The following is a 6753-nucleotide window of genomic DNA, read 5'->3' on the forward strand; positions in this document are numbered from 1 at the left end:
TTTTTTTCCTTGCTCATCAATTGTTTGATAAAATGCCAACATTAGTTATGGAGTAAAAGTTTCTTACTTGGCATAGGGTTTGAGTCATTAGAAAGAGTTGAATAGTTTATGTCAATTGTTGATTTGGAATTAGAAATTGCTAATTGACTTGGAGTGCACTAAAGCTAGATTTCCCTAAGGTGAAAACTAGGACTTGTGACTCAAGTTAGTTACTCTCATTTAACTTTCCTCTATACCTAGGGGTTAACTAAATGAAGCAAGGGCTAATTGTTGTCATCATTGATGGGACTATAAGGATAGAATTTCTAATGCCAACCCTAGGCCAAGTCTTCTAAAAATTGATTGCTTGTTTGCCATTTATTTTGCTAAACCTTCAAAAGAACCACAACAAGGCTTCCTAATCGATAAGATGCATGCTCTAGCAATTCCAAGGGAGGACGACTCGGGGGACTAGTACTCTCGGTTATAGATTGTAGGATTGTTTGATGCGAAGTTTGAATGTCGATTAGACTATACTCACGATTATATCCATTATTGAATTCTATATCGGCATGATAAATTTCGTTTATCACGCTCCACTGGAGTTGCACCAACACACCATGCCACTTAAACAAAGCCATCCGGATCCACTCTTCTTCAAATCCAAAGCAAGTAAAGCCCAATTGACATCACTCAAAGGCACAAGGATCAGTTAGATTAGGATTTTCATTTGAATTTTAATTTGTTTTCAATTTCAATTTCATTTTTCATTTTGTAAAGCCTATATAAAGGCATCAATTTCATTTCATTAGGGAGGCTGGCTCCATTAGAGAGCAGTAGGAGTAGGAGTAGAATAGAGAGCTCTCTTTTAATTTTCCTTGTTGAATTTGAAGAATTGAAAATCATATTTGAGTTTTATTTTCTGTTTCATTTTCTTTCTTCTGCAATTGACAATTTCTCTTCTAGAATTTCATGAATGATCTAAGTTCTTGCTATTTTGATTCTTCTGCACTTCTACATTTCTGTTTTGGTACTGCATTGATCTGTTTTTGAATTTCCTCATCTGAGAGTTCTTTAGTTTACTGCACTTCTTCTCTTTCAGTCCTGTTTTAATTCCCAGCACCCAACTTCCTTTATTCTTCCTGCAATTTAAATTTTCAGTTGCTTGTTCTTAAGTTCTTTTCAATTGCTTGATCTATTGCTTTCTTTAATTTCCTTGCACCCAATTCCCTTTACATTTGATGTAATTTACATTTCTTGTCATTTAAGATTCTATTAAGTTACATTTCTTGCTCTTTAAGCTTCTGTCTACTTTACTTTCTGCAATTTACAATTCATTGCAATTTACTTTTTGTAGCTTCAATTTTCACTCAAATCATCAAATGTTAGCTTGACTAGACTAATCACTCACTAAAGTTGCTTGATCCATCAATCCCTGTGGGATCAACCTCACTCTAAGTGAGTTTTACTACTTGATGCGACCCGGTACACTTGCCGGTGAGTTTTGGTGTGGAATCTGATTTCCACCCATCAGGCAATAGTAAAAAATGACATAATATTCAAATATTAGGGCGTTTTTATACAACCCCCATATTATTCATGCCATTTTATATCATTTTTTTGTAGTGGAGGAAGAGGAAGAGTTTTGAATTATGCAGAACTTATCAGAATAAAAATACACCCAAATATCTTCATGTTACACCCAAATTTGCTGCAAATACAGAAAAATATTTCCTTTAATGCTGCATTTTTTCTTCTTCTTTTTTTTCTTATTTCTTTATTTCTTTTAGTTAAATGAATGTAAGTTCATCTTTTTCCAAGTAATTTTGCAGCATTATGTATTTTTTCTTCTTCTTTGTTTGATTTTTTTTGTTTTTATTCTTGTTAAGAGAGTAAAACAAGAAGAAACTTGAGAAGGCAAAACAAAAAAGAAAAGATGAATAAGAAAAGAAGAAGAAGAAGAAGATGGTGATGATAATAAAAAAAATCAGTAGAAGATGAGGAGAAGGAAAAAGAAGAGTTCTGAATTATGCAAAATTTATCAGAATAAAAATACACCCAAAATTCTTAAAATACACCCAAATATCTTCGTGTTATACCCGAATATCTCTGTGTTACATCCGAATTTGCTACAAATATAGAAAAATATTTCCTCTAATGCTACATTTTTTTCTTCTGAATTGAACCACACCTCAGCCACTTGATTGGATTTAAAACAATAAAAGGAGGAAAATAAATTCTAATGAAAAAAGAAGGAGGAAGAGGAGGAGGAGGAAGAGGTGGTGTTGATGAAGTAACGGCATGAAGCGCGTGAATATAAATGACTTGTAAAGACTTGTATGGGAAAAATACTTGTATGTGAAGAATAATATTTCTAAATTAAATTGGTTTCTTTCAATTGGTATGAGTTGATCATGTAAAATACAAGACAGTATCTTTTTGGTATTTGAAACTTGATTGATGAAAGTCGAAAACTAACTTGTCGAAGATGTTACTTAGACCGAATATATTTATCCTTCGACGTCTATTGATATTATTTCTAGCCAATCTTTGCTTCGCAGGTTGAGTTTAGAGCTTGATTATGTATCTATCTTTTGAAACTCTGTTTATATACTTGTCTCCTTAGTTTTCTGTATAAACCTTCTACCTAATCGCTTTTCATGTATAATGCGTCTTCGGTCTTATTTTATTCGTCCTTTCTTCTAAGGCTCCTAGTTACAATTTCTTTCAACTATATTATAGACGTATTTTTATTTTTAGAGGTCGTAGTGCTGCATCACATCTGATTTACGTTCTAGGCGTAAAGCTCTGTGTGGTAGGGTGTTACATTTATCGCATAAAAGCACGTACTGGCTCTAATTGGACCGGCACTGTGAGTGAGAAAACAAAATAAATTATGGTGAATAAATTTAGGAGATTGAATTTATTAATTAGGTAAGACGAAAATAATTTCGAATTAAAAATCGGACACTAATTTTAAAAGTTTTGGCCTAAAATTGGGCCAAATAAACCAAAAATGCTGACAGGTTGGACCAGGCCCGAGTTAGGCCCAAGCCCAATATATATAAACACTTTAATGAGCCAGATCAGCTTATTTTCATTGCTAAAAGTGAGAGGGGGACAGTGGTAGAGAAGAGAAGAGAGGAGGGTTTTGACACTATTCATCATCCTCTTCATTTGGTCATATCTTGAGCTACGGTGCTCCGATTTGTGTGTCATTTGTAGCCACGTGAAACTCTCGCTGAATCCGTCATTTTTATCTAAACAAAGTTGGTAAGAACTCAAAATCCATGCTCTAGTTCTGTGCCCTATACATTTTTACATTTTGGGTTTAGTTTTTGAGTGGGTTTTGTGATTTTGATTGTTTAGGTGTGATCTAACATTGGATTATTGTTGAGTTTTATTCTAATCCACAGTGGACAAGGTAATGTTTCACTAAACCCTTGTGTTTAGTTGATATTGTGAACCCTTGTACTAAAATTTTTGGGTATGTTGTGTGTACTAGAATGAATTTGGTGTTGTGTGGAGTGTTTTGACTTGGAGTGCTTGCTAATTTGGACTTGGTGGCTGAAAAATTGTTGAACTTGTTTGGAGGCTTGGTGAACTTGTGAAAGAGGCGGTGATAAACCCATATTTTATGATATATTTTGTGCTTAATCTGAGTGATTTATTCAATCCTTCACCCACTTATTCATATTAATTGCATGGTTTTACTTTCCCTTCCTTATTATGTGATGTATGTGAAAAACATGTTTCCTATGCTTTAAAATTAACTATTTTAATTACCTTTATTTCCATTTGATGCCGTGATTAGTGTGTTGAGTAGTTTCAGATCTTCTAAGGCAGGAAGGACTCAAAGGATGGAAAGGAAACATACAAAAATGGAAGGAAAGCATAAAACGGAGTTTGTGAAGAAATTGGCAGCCACGCGATCGCATGGACGACGCGGACGCATGCCAAGAGCGAAGAAACAGCGACGCGATCGCATGACTGACGCGACCACGTACCAAGGAAAACTCCGAATGACGCGACCGCGTGACAGAGGCCACGCACCAGAAATTGCAGAAAACGCTCCCAGCGAATTCTGAAGCCCTTTTTGGCCCAAATCCAAGTCCAGAAGGCATAGACCAGAGGTTATGAAGTGAGGGAATGCATCTGTTCAAGGAGAGTCTCCACTTTAGTTAGTTTTCATGATTTAGATTTAGTTTAGAGAGAGGTTCTCTCCTCTCTCTTCTCTCTTAGGATTAGGATTTAGGATTTCTCTTAGTTTTAGGAGTGACTCTCGATCCCAGGTTCAATGTTCTTTTACTTTAAGCTTCCCTTTCACTTTTTATTCATTCCATTACTTTAGTTGATTATTTGATGTTGCAATTTAATTTATCAAATTCTTCCATGTTACAGATTACTCTTTTAAATTAATGTTATTTGAGGTATTTCAGTTTAATATTGCTTTCTTTTATTTATATTGCTATTATTCCTAATCTGAAGGCATTTTTATTCCAGTAGATTTACTTTTCTCCTTTTTGGTCTTGGTTAAGAAATCAGTAACTCAGGAGTTATCAAACTCAAACATGATTGATAATTGTTATCTTTGTTAATTAAACTGAACTTCAGTAATCCCAATCTTTTTTAGGAAATAAATAGGATTCGAAGATCAAACCAATTAATCCCTTGACCTTCCTTTATCTTAGTAAAGGTTAACAAAGTGGAATTAAGATTCAATTCTCATCATCGTTGATAAGGATAACTAGGATAGGACCTCTAATTTCTCATACCTTGCCAAAAGTTTATTTACAGTCATTTATTTATTTTACTTGCCATTTAATTTACTTGTTCTTCATTTACTTTAATTGCTAATTAAACCATTCGCTCCTCATTCTCAAACCCCAATTTACAATCTCCATAACCAATAATAAGAACATACTTCCCTGCAGTTCCTTGAGAAGACGACCCGAGGTTTGAATACTTTGGTTATCAATTTATTTAGGGGTTTGTTACTTGTGACAACCAAAATGTTTGTACGAAGGGATTTCTGTTGGTTTACAGACTATATCTACAATGTGACTGTTTTTATAAAATTCTTTACCACCATAAAATCCTAACGCCAAAATGGTGCTGTTGCCGGGGAACTGCAATCGTGTGCCTTATTATTGGTTATTGTAAATATTTTTCTTTTACTTGTTTATTTGTCTTTATTTTTCCCCTCTTTATTTCTTCTTAGCTACTATGAATTCTCCCTTGATTTGTGCTTAAATGTGAAAACATGCTTTTTAGGCCTTAAAATAGGTAAATTTAACTCATTTTAATTCCATTCGATGCCTTGATATGTTTGTTAAGTGATTTCAGGTTCATAAGGTAAGTATTGGATGGAAGAAGTGAGGAGAAAAGCATGCAAAGTGGGAGAACGCATGAAGAAATGAAGGAACTGCAAAGCTGTCAAGTCTAACTTCTTCGCACTCAATCAACCATAACTTGATCTACAGAGGTCCAAATGAGGCACATGCACTGTACGCATGCGCACCGATGGAGCAGCGTGGGTCCACTTTGGGCAACTCGTTGGGAGTAATTTCTAGCTCATTTTGGGCCCAATCCAACTCATTTCTGATGCTATTGAACCCAAGGATTGAGGGAGGAATGAACCAAGTAGTCATAGTTTAGTTTTCATCATGTTTTAGAGTAGAATTCTAGAGAGAGAGGCTCTCTTCTCTCTCTAGATTTAGGATAGAAATTAGGGTAAAGTTAGGTTAATCACTCTCAAATTTCTCTTTCATTTATTGTTTTGATTTCAATTCTCTTTATATTTTAGTGTTCTATTGTCTTAATATTCTTATTTTCTCTTGTTAATTTCTTGTTTTGCTCTCTTTTATGTTATGAACAATTGTTGGATCTCAATTTCTTTTAATGCAATTTTATGTTTCCATGTTTCTTTTATGTTTATCTTAGTTGTTATTATTGATTTCTTACTTATGTTAGTTATGGGTTTTATTAATTCTTGCATGTGGTGATGTTTACTTTTCTTGCACTCTAGGTGTTTGTTAAAATACTTTTACTAGTTTTTGAGTAGTTTTCTTTACTCTTGGCCTAGGCTAAGGGAATTGAGTGACCTTGAGTCATTGGGTCTCATTGAATTGGTGATTTGAGAACCCTTGGTGATCAATTTGATATCTATTGACACTAACCCACTACTAATCTAATTAGTAGATAGGTTGGGACTTATGAGTTGATGTGATCAAGCCTATTTGATGCACCTCAAGCTTAGGAGTAGATATTACGTACTTAAGGCTTTTGGAGGTAGACTTAATAGGTTGGCCTCTCATAATTATCAATATTCGGTTTGTAGACAAGGATGGTGATCTCAATTTCCCATGTCTTAGCCAAGAGTTCTTTCCATTTCTTTTATTAGTTCTTGTTATTTTACTTTCTTGTCATTTATTATATTTTCATTCAATTTCCAAATCAAACCCCCTTGCATATTCATAGCCAATAATTGATCACTTCATTGCAATTTCTCGTGAGAAGACCCGGAGTCTAAATACTTCGGTTAATTCTTATTGGGGTTTGTACTTGTGACAACTCAAATTTTTTATTTGAGAATTATTTGTTGGTTTGGTGCTATGCTTATAACGAAGTTCTTATTTCTATGAGAGAAATTCTAGACCATCACAACAATTCGAGCATCAAAATGGCGCCGTTGCCGGGGAGTTATACGCGTCGCTGCTAGCTTCTCAAAACATCATTTTCTTGCATTCCTTCCACTTTTGCATGCTTCCTTTC

Source organism: Arachis ipaensis, chromosome B05 (genome assembly GCF_000816755.2).
Source record: "Arachis ipaensis cultivar K30076 chromosome B05, Araip1.1, whole genome shotgun sequence".
In the NCBI taxonomy this organism is placed as follows: domain Eukaryota; kingdom Viridiplantae; phylum Streptophyta; class Magnoliopsida; order Fabales; family Fabaceae; genus Arachis; species Arachis ipaensis.